This window comes from Strongylocentrotus purpuratus, unplaced genomic scaffold (genome assembly GCF_000002235.5).
Source record: "Strongylocentrotus purpuratus isolate Spur 01 unplaced genomic scaffold, Spur_5.0 spur5_scaffold_18, whole genome shotgun sequence".
NCBI classification, from domain to species: domain Eukaryota; kingdom Metazoa; phylum Echinodermata; class Echinoidea; order Camarodonta; family Strongylocentrotidae; genus Strongylocentrotus; species Strongylocentrotus purpuratus.
The window spans coordinates 33,408,081-33,424,112 of NW_022145603.1; the positions used below are offsets into that span (position 1 = coordinate 33,408,081).

Sequence of the window (16,032 nt, forward strand, 5' to 3'; positions counted from 1 at the left end):
CGTGTGGCTGAACGGAAAGGAGAATGTTGTAAATACATGTAACCCTCCAAATCACTCCCATAGCCGAGTTATCCCGAATCAAGGTCGAAACTAGAATGGAACAGCGTGTGGGCGAGCGTGATAGGGGTGATGTTGTGACGGGCGGATGATACACGCGTGGTAGTGAGGAGTGACATGTCTAAATCCAGTAAGGAGAAACTTGGCGCAAACATCGATCTAATTTAAAATATTCTGTATTTTCCGCAAGGAACACCCACCTAATCATTATTGTTGCATACCCCTAATAATGAGCCTTACATTAAAAAAAATATTTTTTTCCAATGTCAAACTAAGAAGAGAATAATTTCAAACAGTCACATTGGTCTCTGTGAACATTCTCAGTTTGCTTCGGGACATTGACTTTGTCGTATTTATCTAGGATGAATGCATATCCGGCAGGTTTCCACACGACAGACTTTCAAAACCCTTCTCAAAACTTACCTCTTTCGTTTGTAATTTTGACATTGCATTTAATTAATGTATTATAATTAAATATGTAACTCTAATTGATTTTTCATAAATATTTGCTATCTGTATTTACTTTGCTCTTAATGAATTAATACATTTAGCTGCTTGTCTTTAGTTTAAGGTTTTTGTATTTCGTTCGTGTAACTACGATGTAGTGAAATATAATTGTACATGCTTAATTTTTACTATGTAAAGCGCATAGTAAACTTCGTTTATTATGCGCTTAATAAATCAATCTTTATTATTATTACCATGTACAATAAAGCCAAAGCCTCTATCACGATCTTTATCTTTGTTCCTCTGTGAAAAGAATCATCATCGGGATCATCATTCTCTGAAATTATAGTAATATCTGCCATTGAAGGAAGCAAATAGATGACCATTTGAAGACCATGAGAAACTGGGAGCATTTGATGGAAGGTATAACAATGATTGGTTTGGACGGGTCGTAGGGAGGGGGTCAAGGGCTACAGACCAACGTGAACTAATGCAATCATACAATCTGTGTCAATCATATTATTAAACATAGACAATTATTGTTGAAGAGGAATACAACAAAACACGAAGGAGGGAAGGAGGAATGCTCGGAGGAGGAGGAGAAGAAGAAGAACAAGAAGAACAACAACAACAACAAGATGAAGAAGAACAAGGAGGAAAAGAAGAACAAGGAGAAAATTAAATGCAGAAGGAAAAGGAGGAGATGCTGAAGAAGAAGAAAAAGAAAAGGAAGAAGAAAAAGAGAAGAAGAAGAAAAGAGTACGAAGGTTAGAAGGAGGAGAAGAATCAGAAGATAGGGCACGCAGAAAGAGAAAGAAAGAAGATGTGATGAACATTCTAGCATGTCTTTTGAGATAAGAAACGTGTGTAGACAAGGTGAGCTCAAATGAAGCATTATATCTGACGTGAAGGAAATTTCAATACACAGCTTGCGATATTCTTGCTTTTCCTAGTATTTTGAATGGAGAACTTCCTTGTGCTACGAATCGATACATTGAAGGTATTTCCTTTGTTCTAGGGCTTCCCTGGCCTGGTGACCGTATTCGAAACAATGTCACTGTTTCTTGGAATACAGATTCTTGATCATGATGATAATATAAAAAGATTCTACTGAATTCCTCTCAGCTTATTCCTGGCGAGCCCGATTGCAAGAAATAACCCAAACACACGACCCACACACGCGCGCCAGACACGTCATATATTCCCCTCTCTCTCTCTCTTTCTCTTTCTCTTCTTCTCTCGTCTTCAACGTATTTATTTCAAATATTTATCATCTCTCCGTCTTTTCTTTTCGTTTTTTTTAAATTTTTTGGTCTTTCTCTCTCTCTCTCTATTTCTTTCTTACATACTCTCTTCTTGTCTACCAAATTTCCTTGTCCTTCTACAAACTGTTTTCATCTACTTTCCTCATCTGGACGAAGCACCCGCCCATTACCCATCTAATACCAGCCCACCTTATCCCATCTCTCACCGGGTCTCACGGCCTCATACCCATCGCTACAGTAGCATGTTCGCCATTCAATTTCATATTTTATTTCCTAGGGATTATCTCAGAATTCCAAAGTCTGTGCTGCAATTTCATCGCAAGGTCTTTCTTTCCTCGGGCCCACTTTCCTTACGATCTGCATGTAAACATATTCGTCTTGGTCAGCGCTTCCAATACGTGCATGGAGACCAAAAAAGAGATCGAATGTGAAGTTATTCTGCCAGTAAGCATGTTCTGTCTACGGTGAGTATGAAGAGGGTGGGGGGGGGGGGGGGGGCTATATCATAAAATAAGTAATTTACCAAGAGAGAGAGAGAGAGAGAGAGAGAGAGAGAACGAGATAGATAGAGAGAGAGAGAGAGAGAGAGAGAGAGAGAGAGAGAGAGAGAAGGGGGGGGGGTGATGAAGCGAGAAATAGATGAACGAGATAATTTGACGTACATAATGGGTACATTGGTAGGTGATTGATTTCTCCACTTAAACTTGTTTTCCTTTCAGAATAACGATTGCCAATCTAGAGAGTACTAGTCATGACCAGGTTATCGAACTGTAATCCAATTATATCATGACGATTTTAGAATATAACACACCATAACGACTTCATATCCTTAGGGTTTTTGATATTGGATGACATTATATGCATTGCTGATTTAGATAATATCCAATTATTTTGTAACGCATGCAGAATGACGTAGCTCAGATTCAATCTAATAGCAATACTATGAACACTTGATTGCTGAAAACTTAGTCGTATTGAAATTAGATTGATCAGTCGAGACCATTCCCAATTCCGCTGGCTTCGTGACTAACATGTCTGGAACTTCTCCCCCCGACAATAGCATTATATTGATAAACATGGAGACAGAAACATCGCAGAATCATGAAGAATGAGTTGAAAGAGGGAGACAGGCAGAAAAGAGGGTAAAGCTAGGATTCAGAGAGAAAGACGTAGAAAAGAAAGAGGGAGTGAAGAGGGGGAGTGGGAGGTGGACGAGAGTGGGAGAGGGAGGGAGAGAGATAGAAAGAGAAAGAGAGAGAAAGAGAGAGAGAGAGAGAGAGAGAGAGGGATTGGGGGGGGGGGCTGACAATCTTGAGGTGTTTTTGTTGACGAAAACCATGTATCAAACTAATAACGCCTACGAATCAACTCTCGGGTAACCCTTATACAAATGAAGGTTTTAAACCGTGTGTAATGAGAAAGGAAATCGAATTGATTCCAGGACATACTATACATGCTCATTAAGAAGAGTTAGAAAGAAAGCCTCTGAGATGCAACAGATCTTGAGAAGTGGGAGTGAGGGTTAAACGAAGACAAGGACAACATCCAAAGGAATGAAATCAAGGGCAAACAGTTTAAGAATTTAATATGTGCTCATCAAGAACGCATTGAAAACTAACCCCTCCGAGACGGAAGGGATCTTGGAAAGTGGGAGGGAAAAATAATCATATGGCAATCATGACAATCAGGGAAGGTATTGAATTAGAAGGAGGAGGAGGAGGAAAAAAACATGTAATGATATATCCCCTGAGGATGTTATTGAAATCCTTTTCATTCATCGAGTGTGTAGCCCAAGGGTGTATGAGATATGACGGCTTCTTAATGGATGTTTGAGCACAACCAATCAACGATTTCTGACATCGGAGCATCGTCCAAGTTTGAAAGCATGCCCATTTTCATTAAAGCCCTTGTACAGCTTCGGTTAGCTTCCCAAAATATCTTCTTTGATTTTAGCTGATGCATAACACAATACTAGGCTCTTGTGATTTTCTTTCTCTTCAAGAGCAATGTCAAACAAATAATAGGTGACGATAATTTAAATACAGAACCCGATACATCAATGACAACGACGTCAAAAGACTCGTATGAAACATGTTAAGTGGTCAGAACAAGGAATTATCAATTAGGCTGATCCGACACACTAAAATATTCACCCTTGTTTGTCGATACTTCTGGTCAGTTCATAGAACGGCAAATTGTGAGCATTCAAAATAGTCAAGCGTCAACATGCAGTTTATGTAATATTGGACACAATAATGATTAAATATAACAATCGAACCGGGGAAACATACCTCTCTATTTGTCTTTCTTTACATCCAAGCAGGCCTGCCTTAAGTCTTGAAAAGTACGTCATGTGTTTCTGCAAGTATGGGAATAAACAATGAAATAACACATACAATTCAATTATATATACTTTTTTGAGGACACGAAAAGAGTCAGAAAATCAAATGAATCAGTCATCATATTAACTCCAATGCTGAACATTCGGTAGGACGTGATAAATGCAGATAATAAAATTACTATGACGTCAAGGGCTGCGGTTAAAGAAGCATAGAAGTTTCCCATCTTGATCAAAAGAGTTGATGACAATAGAGTTAAAGTATTAAAGAATTTATAAACACAATACCGTGAACATCATATGACTAAACCGTGATCTTGTCAAAGTTTACTTGCCGCTCTGAAATGTTTCGATGGTCATGTCCCATTTATTTTATTTGATTAGCAAAGTAACATATTTGTTGACAAATTCTTGGTGTAGATGCGCAATATTCAGAATAGATCATAAAGAAAAGACCGGATGCAGGATTCGACAGACAATTTGATGAATGTCTGCTTTAAGTTATGGTTGTTCAATGAAATATACCATATTTTTAACAATCAATCATTTTCTTTTTGACAACTTCATCTAGTCACGTACAAAGGTCTGTCTATTACTATATCATGCAGACACAACCCATTTTATACCAACAACATAAGACTCAATCCAATCTCTGAACATATAGAGTGTTTGTCCAATCATAATGTAGCAGCATTTTAAAAGATGGATATAATGATGAATTACTACTCCATTTCATGGACGGATGACAGTGATATAATGATAATCATAACTCTAACATCTAATCTTCAGGTTTCGAAAATACACGCCAAGAAAAAGTAGAGAAATTTTTGTTGTCTCGTATTCACCAGAGCCTTATATACACAGCAGTGGCGGATCCAGGGGGGGGGGGGGGGGGGGGGGGGGCCGGGGGGCCGGGGCCCCACCCCCTTGAGAAAAAAAATCATGTAAAATCACGTGATTTTTACCTTTTTGGGGGGTTGGCCCCCCCCCCCCCCCCCCCTGGCGCTCAAGGTTTTTTCAAATTTTCGGGAGCAAAAAAAAAAAAAAAATTGGGCCCCCTCCCCTAAGAAATCCTGGATCCGCGCCTGATACACAGAGTTTCACTGGGTCACACTATGGCCTATATTCTTTTGTTTTGTGCTTGCCCAACAAAGCAGTAGTCGCCATGTTGTGTCCAACTCGAACCGGGTTGGCCAAACTCTGTGTATAGATGGCTCTGCTATTCCCTTCTAACGATAGTCCTCTGCGTATAAATGTAATCAGCCTTTGAGGATTAAAGCCATAATAAGTGACATGAGAGACGTTTGACTTGGATTCATGAAGCTTCTGAGATTCATGGAAGGCAGTCTATAAACCCATTACTTACGTGAACCTGGTGGCCCCTGTATTAAGCCTATGGGGTTTAGAGAATTCAGTAGTTAACGGGTTAATGAAGCCTTGGAAATAAATCCATCATGAAATCATCGTGGCAGATTGCTTTTCGTAGAAGGGTGAATGAAGACAATCCCTATATAACCTCATTTCAATTACTTATCATGAAATCCAACCCTGCGCATAGATTTTAATCGCATCAATTTTTAGGTCTTCGCGCTCAGTACGGGGATAATGCCAATCCCCATTTAATCCACTTTCCCCCACATTAATCCACGCATCCATCCCCCTGTGTGTATCAATCTTCATACTCTTTGCTCATACGTCACAATGTCATTTTGAGAAGAAAGATCAGGTATTAAAACTTAGAAGCTTTTCAGCCAATGATATGACCCTAAGGTATTCAGACGAGGAAAACTATACACTTAGGCATATTTAGGATGCTGGGAGTAAATGGGAATGTCTCTATTTTCACATTAGTGACTACATATAATGAAATATGTATATTAAGACCCGGATAACTTGCGTTGGAATATTTCACTTTGTACTGGTATTGCTCAATAGTAGGCCTACAGTATACATATAGGCCTGTCAATGCTTACAAAACTGATAATCCCATTTACTAACATGGTTCAAATTAAAATGAATTATAATGAGGACCTTTCTCAAATCTAAAGTCATGTGATCTACAAGAGGATATTCACGTTGTACCCCCTTTGATTATATTGATGAATGTTTATAGCGAAAGATTGATCGCTGTCAACATTCTAGATAAAATAGAAATGTGCAAATTTATTTGTGTTGGTTGATTTTGTTCGTTAAATTAAATATCAATCAATCAAAAGAGAGAAAGAGAGAGAGAGAGAAGAGAGAGAGAGAGAGAGAGAGAGAGAGAGAGAGAGAGAGAGAGAGGGGGGGGGGGGGTCGGGAGATATAATTTCTCTAAGGAAGTTAATAATTCCCACGTACTTCATGCTGCTAACATTGTTATTATCCTGACCTATAAAACCCTCCAAGTTCTCCTCTATAGGACTATAGGAATCTTGTTTTCGTGAAGAAAGATTGACAAACTTTCCAACTTTTAAAAGCTGCTCAAATATTTGTTGTTTGCTGAAGTTATGAGCAAATGGAACCGCTACGTGAGGGCCCGGTACGGTATCCCTTAATGTTCCAAGCACAAAGGAAGAATACACTTTCGGTGAGACTTTGGACAAACACGTAGCGCTCCAAAGAACAAACTTAGAATCCCTTGGGATGCCTGCCTGCCAGGAATATCAATTTTCATGTGTTTGATATGAGGGGACTATGCTGAAAGGGGGTTCCTTCAAATAATGATGACAAAAATAGAATACAGAAAATGGAAGCTTAAAGCCCCTCCAAAGTGTTGGGAGCCCCAAATTCGAAAAAAAATTGATGGCAAAATTTCGCTTAAATTGTATCATAATGCTAATTTCAAAGAGGATGTCATTTGAGACACGGTTTTGCCAAGATTTCCCCCCTAAAATGTGTCTAAAGAAAAATATTGATAACAGAATAAATAATTTGGGTTTTCTATTGTACGCAGAAAACCTAATTTTGTGTATTCTTTCATCAATATTTGACTTCAAACACATTTGCGTTGAAAATACTTGCAGAAATGTGTTTCAAATGATTTCCTCTTTCACTTTATAATACAATTTAAGTGAAATTTTGCCATCAAATTACTGGGGCTCCCAACATCTTAGAGGGGCTTTAACATCAACAAGAATATGAATAATCTAACTCGTTATCAGGTTATTTTCCCCTCTCTCTCTCCGGAAACTCAAGCATGCCTTCTTCCTTCTGGCCTTGGGACAGACAATCATATCAGATATTTTTCTCAGTGACTTAAAGGTAAAGACCGGTTTTAGAAACGACTCCATTTCAAAAAATGAAATGGAAGCTCTTATTTCCAATCATGTGAAAGATTATGTTTTGACTATTCACGTGATGATAAAAATTTTGCCGGGAAGCCGCCTACTAATACTGATATATTTGGTAAATTATTAAATCTATCTCACTAGGCTGGACTGGATAGATATAGGGTAGTCCCACTCCCATATACATCTTTCTGTGTACAGTGCGTCTAACTTTACTAAGACTGGGCCAAATTTTTTTATCATTTTGATGATTCCAGAACCTTGCAGTACACACCAATACGCTACATGATCAACTTTTTTGATCGATTCCCCAACGTTTCTATCACAATGCAGTCGCATGACCAGAACTGGTCTATACCTTTAAACTATGTCCTATTTGCAGGGGAAAAAAATGAAAAGGTGAAATTCCAACGGCATTTGAAAGATGATACAATTTTAGAACCCCCCCCCCCCCAAAAAAAAGGGGGGGGGGCTTGAAATGTCTGTAAGTGGGAAAATAACGACTATTAGTTGTCGAATCGACTTAGGAGCCAATAAGTAATAGTCTTAATATTTAGACCATTGTACCGAATGGTCAAACGTTTTATGCTGCGCAAAGATTCAATCAGTTTAATTTCGGCCATTACAAGAAGTAGGTTATTGGTGTAGACAGAGATCATGTCCTTTACAGCTCAGTTTTTATTCGTTATTACCAAAGAAGAAAAAGAGCCAGTCAGTCACTCAATAGTGTCTGACATTGGAGTCTAGCAAGTAAATGGGTTTCCTTGCATAATTTGAATATAAGGACACTGCTAGCCTTTAAATTTCAAAGATAGGACATACATGATATATTCATAATTCCAGCAAAGTTCTACAGAATTTGCGGTAGGCTGCAAAAGGGACATAGTATCTTTAAAAGAATGTTCCCACATGGCTGAGACCTGTCCTGCGGAGACACATATCCTTAGTTAAAACAGATTTACTTCCTGCAATAAAGCTATAGGCCTTGAACACATTGATCTCATCTCAGATGACCCGAACAAGATTGTAACTTTAAACTAGCAGAAATTATTAGTGAACAGAATGAGACACGGTTGCATGCTAACAAATATACGGGCTACTATACTATCTAATTACCAAACACTTTTCGACTTCGCCATTTAATCTCCTCCTCTAATTTTGACTAATTGGGCAGAATTTCTCTTTTTAGTCACATAAGAACCGCGGAATCTTTCCAAGAATGTTACAAAAATAATCTTTCGAGAAGAACGCTTTGAAAGGTTTTTTTTTTAAAGTTTCCATTCAATGTTGATAATTTTTTGCAAGTAAATAGGGGAGGCAGGGGGTAGCATCATATGTCGTCATAATGCAGCTAACGCACCTTAAGTAAGGAATATTGCATGATATATTAGTGCACAAACCCAATATATTGTACGATTTTTCAAAACGATTATTTTTTACTGGATGGGGCCAAGGCTTTTACACTTGTCAAGTTGGGCTAATTGCACCACATTATATAGGTTTCATTTGGGGGTAGCATTCAGAAACAACCTTGGGCGATATTTGGGATTAATTTGGCTTGTTTGTCAATGATTGTGAGGGATAAAGAACGATGCATGTCATGTATCGATGTGAAGGGAGAGATTGGGATATATAATGGAGCGCAAAACAGAGGTATTATGATGAAGAAGAAGACTTATATATATATCGAAGACCAGAAAGGGAGGGAGGAGAGAGAGAGAGAGAGAGAGAGAGAGAGAGAGGGGAGAGAGAGAGAGAGAGAGAGAGAGAGAGAGAAAGAGCGAGATTGAGTGAGTGAATGTCAGAGATAGATAGATGAAAAGATGGCATGGATGAGGGGATAACATTTAATTTTCATACCATGAAACCCTTCAACAGGTTCAAAGGCCATTCTGTTTTGTACAGCATCGATCATTCAACTCCATTGTGCAAATTATGAATTTGCTTATTTTCTCTACCCAACCCTAGATTGCCATATAACCTCTCCGATCACGACATTTAGGTAATTGACATTTAAATCCTGACAGTTCAAGATATTCCATCTAGAATAAATCTGCCAGAGGCATAAATTAACGAAACAAACAAAACTGAAAGTAGTCAACTGAGAAGAGATGAAATGAAGAGACAAAGACAAAAAAATCAAATCAACGTAAATCAAATTAAAAAAAAAAATCATACCAAAATCAATTGATATAAAAAACGACAAAAAAACATATCAAATTATATGAATTACGTCCTCCCTGCTTGAAGCATGTGCACATGTGTTATATGACAAACCCTCCATGCCCAAGATAGGCCTACTAATATGTCTACCTTACCAAAATGCCAACATGATTTACATAATGAGATCATAACTAATCTAATTTAATGTGCTCCTCTCTGGCATGTTCCAAACAAAAATCTCGAAAGCAAATTGAAATGACAGAAGGCGCTTGAGAAGGAAAATCGATTGATGGGGAAAACATAGATTGCACTTTATTCCTTTCATTTGATTTGAAGAGAATGAGAGAATGAGACGAAAGGGAAAGAATGGGATATAAAGAATGAAAGACAAAAATGCTAGAGAGTGAAAGAGAAAGAGAGAGAGAGAAAGAGAGAGAGAGAGAGAGAGAGAGAGAGAGGGAGAGAGAGGGGGAGGGAGAGGGAGTAAGAAAGGGAGATAGGAAAAGAGAAAGAGAGAGAGAGAGAGAGAGAGAGAGAGAGGGGGGGGGGGAAGGGAGATAGGAAAAGAGAGAGAGAGAGAGAGAGAAAGAGATAGAGAGAGAGAGAGAGATAGAGAGAGAGGGGGGGGGGGGGGATAATGAAAACATATAAAATAAACGAAATTGAGCGGGAGGATTAAAGCATAGTGAATATTTGTCAACACTTTCAAAGGAAGGCTTCTTCTTGCCATTTCCGACCTTAAATACCTTGTTAGATAGGCGAAGCAATTAGATGATTGAAATGACGGGGTTTGGGTTTAAATTGCTTCCTTTTGAGGATGGATAATAATGGTCCTGATTAGTAAGATGAGAGATCGTGAGAAGTGATATGAAGACCTATAATACGCCCTCAATCTCTTTTATAAGTGACGTCGGGTGTTTCCAATTCTTATATTTGTTATTGCTCCCGTTTCCTTTTGGTTCCTGTTTCCTCCTTTTCTATGCCAAAGCACTCTACGCTTTTCCTTTAATTAAAGCTCATGTACAGTTTGTACATGCATAGTTTTATTCTTATTGCTAATTAGCAACATACATCAATTGTAACCGGCCGTGATATTTTCCCTGTTTGTTTATCAAATAAGAGGTGAATAATAATTAAAATCCTGGCTAAGGATGTAGATTGCTGTGACAGATAAATCTTTTATACCTGTAGGTGAAACAATACGGCTCTATAATTTCAATTTGCCATCACTGTCAAACCCAATTTTAGCTTTTCAGGGCCGTTTTGAGGTTCAATGTTAGTTTCTCGTGTTTTCTTCATTAAATGCCCCTAAGAAAAAGGAGTACGCAAGTGCCGTCCGCCACCCCCCCCCAAAAAAAAAAAAATCCGTTTGTAAAATTAAATTTAAGTTTCAAAGTAGATAAGAAAGCTAGTTATCAAGTTCAAAGAGACCACATACAAGTTTAAGACGGGAAAGCAGCTAAAAGCTCGTTTAAATCTCTCTGTTGAAGTTCAATGGCTTCTCCCAAGTGCTTTTGTCTCAAAAAAAGAAGAAGAGACTTATAGAATATTCAGACTAAAAGAGTCGTAGAGAACAGAAGAATGCACTTGCAACTCACTTTGAAAGAGTGGTAGAGAACAGAAGAATGCACTTGCAACTCACTTTGAAAGAGTGGTAGAGAACAGAAGAATGCTCTTGCAACTCACTTTGAAAGAGTGGTAGAGAACAGAAGAATGCTCTTGCAACTCACTTTGAAAGAGTGGTAGAGAACAGAAGAATGCACTTGCAACTCACTTTGAAAGAATCGCAGAGAAAGGAAAATGACAAGACAATTGCACTCAAACTCCATACCGAGAGAAGATTTGAGCTTATTCATCCAATCATCCAATCTTTGTGTATCCACTATACAGTAGAAACCCATTGCTACTACCCCTCGGCTCCATTTGTGGAAGATGGGAGCTGACTAGCAAGCAGATAAAGAGAGGCAGCTAGCGTGAGCAGATTGAGTGAGATACGACAACTTTGATTGATTCGTCTGACAAATATTTATAGAGCAAGAAACAGGAATTCGGCATTTACGGGGCAGCACAGTTTACACGAAACACAACTAAAGCCAAAAACCGACAAAGGCAGTACGATGAAGAAAAAAGAAGAACATTTCGAATGAAAACAATCTTTGTCTCCATTCTCTCACGCAACATCCTCCTTTTCGGGTGTTCTACGATATAGATAATTCTTTATGAGAAATTCGTTTTGATGGCCTGCGTATACTTAAAAAAAAAGAAAGAAGTATTTGAGACGATCACTGTAAATGAACACCCATTGAATCTATTCTCTCAGAATGATATTCAATTGCTGCCTGGGCAATTTCCATGAGTAAAAGTTTACAAAACGTACAAACAATTAAAAATGGATACAACGATGAAATCAAATGTATTTACATTATTAAATAATAAATACAATCATCGTAAAAGCATTTTTATTTAAGTTATACATTAGTTCATTTTGAAGTTTGCAGGGAGAATAAAAAGCCCCCCCCCCCCATGACTGACTGCTTCTGGAATTGAGACCGAGTAATTTCAGGTAGCGAGAAGGAAAATGTCAGGGCTTCTGAAATGGTCCGGGCTTCTGAAATGGTCCGGGCTTCTGAAATGGTCCTTATCATGTCGTATTTGTTGGGGGTGCTCACTATACCCACATTCAGTGGCGTAGCGTACGCCTCAACATAGAAGGAAACTGGTGTAATGGGGGGGGGGGCACTGGTATTATTAGGCGGTAGCAATGCGAGAGAATTGGAGCATCAAGTAGAGGGTGTTTGGCAGAGGGTCATATCATCATCTTCTTCTCACGTTTAATAGCTGGACCCCTTTTTTCTGAGTTCCCCCCTCCTTCTCCTTTCGATGTGCGTCGGAAGGGGTGGGTTCGGGGGGGGGGGGGGGGTCCCTTCCTAGCTACTTACTACGCCTCTACTGTTTGTAATTGTCCTCATCATTGCGTATTTTCCTGCGCCCACTCTGTGCACCTATGTGCCCGTCTCAACTCACTGGACGGATTAGGGATATGAGGGGGTGATGATGGAGCGAGGGCGCAGTACTTTATCAGTTTCAGGTTTCCACCACTAAATATCTTTCTCTTACTTCTTCCTTTTGTTTCTAGATTTGACATCTCTGATGGTGGCGAGCCAATCATCTGAAATATGCCGTTTCCATGCCAACAAATACCGGCAAAAATGTGGATTTGGCGAAACTACTTTCGGTCAGAAGACGGCGTCCCGATGAATGTTCGGTGAGTACATCTCACCCTCAAGTGCAATCAAATTCACATCTACCTCGATTTAGTTTTCTATTGGTTCATCTTGAAGTGTTATTGCAGAAACTGAAAAAAGATATTAAAACAAAATTGTGTCGAGGTGAGCTTACTTTATCTTGATTGAAATAAAAGAAAGGTTAAAAACAAATTAAGAAAAGGAATGTGTAAGCGTGTTTGCGTACTCGAGCGTATTTTGTCCTCACAATATTTTTTGTTTTTTAGGGGTCCGATGTGAAATTTAAATGTCCGAAAGACGCAGCTCAAAATCAAATCATAGGTCATCGTGTATTAACCCCCTTATCTAGTATAGTACAGTATTTTTTTAACTCTACCTCCCCCCTCTCGGGGTATGAGTGTCAGTATACCACGAAAGAAAACATATTTACAAATATTACACATACACCCTAATGTGCACGAATTAAATAAACATTGTATAAAACATCTTTGCAAGACTAGCCGTTTTGGCCATTAGACTATAGAGTATCGTAAGTTTATTCAAGTTCAAGTTCAAGTTCATTTTATTTCCAATTCTCGTATAAAAATACATTTAACAATACATTATACATATAGGCAAATATATAAATATAAATAATACAAAGAATATGGAGGAGCCAGCAGAGGCCATTGGCCTTTCAAAGGTCTTATACCGAAGTTTTATTATGAAATTTCCCAAAGCCACAGTGGAATTCAGTAGCTAAGAAACGATGATGTCTTGATGATATTACATCACACTACGGTCTCAATAAAGGTACATAGGTAAACCCATAGTATACACTCATATGAAATAATGAAACATGCTACATAGTAAAAGAAAGAGCTTCATATTTGGGGATGAAATGCTCCATTTAATGGTAGCGCATGAAAGCCATCACTTGTCTTTTTTTGGTTTCACGGTGACAGAATGGCTGATTTATAGAATGATATACGACGCAAGTCAGTACATAGACGTGCAGTCACTCTGTTTTCATTCACACGCACTCTCAACATTGATAAGATGCAGATGCTGCCTCCTCATACTCGTTCAAATTCCGTGCATTTTAGGAAAATAAAAAACTACCAATATTTAAAAAGTTTGATTCAAATTAATTAATTTTTAGTCATGTATAGCCTCTAGACGATATGTTCATTTTACTTTTAGCAGTACATTTATAACAAACAAAAACAAATTCGAGGCTTTAATATTGTGGTTCTTGTTTTCTCTTGTTGTTCATGATCTTACTTGTGCCACTCATGCAGTAATACAATTAAACAATCGTATTCCTTTACAGAAGATTAACTTAGTATTTCTATATTTCTTGATATATGAAAATATGACAATATGCAATGCGCTTCAATTTATTATCTTCTCTCATTATTAGGAAAATTTCGCGTTCCGCGTTGCTCATGCTTAACAAATATTTCTGAAGAAAAACAGAATCACAGCTCAAATCAATGGAATATAATGGACATGAGGGTTAGTCAAGAAGGAATTCACCCTTCGACCCCTTTTAAACTCCAGGTTCCCGGGTGAGACCAGAAGAACAGATCGAGTCTATTGTTGTGAGTCAACACGCCCTAGTCTGGTCGGGGCAGATGGCGTACTGAAAGACAGGACAAATGAGAGAAAGCGTGCGACACATTCCACACAACCCGTGTCTAAATAAGAAACCTTTTCAATTCCTTTATCTTTCTCCTAGTTTATTCGCATCTTGCTGGAACCGTCTGAGGGCAACATATTCCCTTCTTGTTTTGTCCACCTAGCCGGCGTAAGCTTGAAAACAAGCGAGGGAGATAATGGAATGCCCAAGCATAATGCGTCTCTCTGGCAAAAACATTGAATAATGAATTGACAATGAGCAGATGCCAGATACAAATGGGAAAGGTTAATCTTCAGTAACAAAATCATATTTTAAAGATATTGATTTCCACAATTAAAAAAGCAACAAGGGACATTACCATGAGCCTCTCCAGTCCTTTCAATGAAAATCTTCCAGATAGAGATGAACAGCTTCTGATATAACACTGACAAATCTTTTAATTCAAAATAGCTATTATAAAAGGCAATTTTTCCTTTAAAACTAAATATCGGGGGGGGGGGGGGGTGGGGGCTTGTCAAACACAACTGACAAGCGAGAAAAGGTCTTGAAATATTCCTAGTATGCCCTGATGAGGGCACGTACTTGGTTGGGGAGAGGGGGGGGGGGTACTCCAGATGCCTCCCTCGGCTACATGATTGTAAACAAATCAAATTCAAATCCAAATTTATTGAGTAGAATTCAAACTTATAGGTTCATTCTCATTTTTTCTTACAAAGTCATTTAAAAAAAACATCCAAATTGTAGTGTAAAAAACCCATACCAATTCACAAGACATTTGAGTGAAAATGTCAAAAATTGAGGCTTATAGATTTATTTGAAATAATACTTTAATCTCGAAACATAGCACGCCTCATCAACCTGGATAATCCGCATGTTTGGTTTAATATTGTAGACTGAGACGAATCAAATGGAGCGGGACTGAACGTGAATCTAGTTCATGAAATGTTTGTAAATATTAATCATAGAAACCAGCTGAGACATTAACATGCATGCTGGTTGATTGATAGCGAGTCTCATTCTGACAGGATTTAACCCGTTGACTACTGAATTATGTAGTTCTCATTGGCTTAATACAGGGGCTACCCGGTTCCAGTAAGCAATGTGTTAATGCCCGATTGTATGTCTTGCCATGTCAGTATTGTACATACAACTTCATTAAAATATAGTCCTAATAAATATGTGATCTATTTCCTTCTTTTTATGAGACCGGTGCTCTTTTCGTTTACATTGATTACTCGTAATAATATTGAATACTATTCCTACTACTAATACTACTGCTACTACTACTACTACTACTACTGCTTCTGCTGCTACTACTACTACTACTACTGCTACTACTAATACTACTGCTTCTGCTGCTACTCCTACTACTACTACTACTATTACTACTACTACTACTACTACTACTACTACTACTACTACTACTACTACTACTACTACTTCTGCTGCTACTACTATTACTACTACTACTACTACTACTACTACTACTACTACTACTACTACTACTTCTGCTGCTACTCCTACTACTACTACTACTATTACTACTACTACTACTGCTTCTGCTGCTGCTACTCCTACTACTACTACTACTATTACTACTACTACTACTACTACTACTACTACTACT

At 38.3% G+C, this 16,032-nt stretch overlaps 1 long non-coding RNA gene across 2 annotated transcripts in view; it reads right to left on the reverse strand.

The window, feature by feature from the left end:
* LOC105438859 overlaps positions 1–16,032 on the reverse strand; it is a 33,932-nt gene that overhangs the window by 15,303 nt on the left and 2,597 nt on the right. For both annotated transcript variants that reach the window (XR_971094.2, XR_971095.2), the window contains exon 2: positions 4,061–4,128. This is a non-coding gene — a long non-coding RNA (uncharacterized LOC105438859). The remainder of the gene's footprint in view (positions 1–4,060; positions 4,129–16,032) is intronic.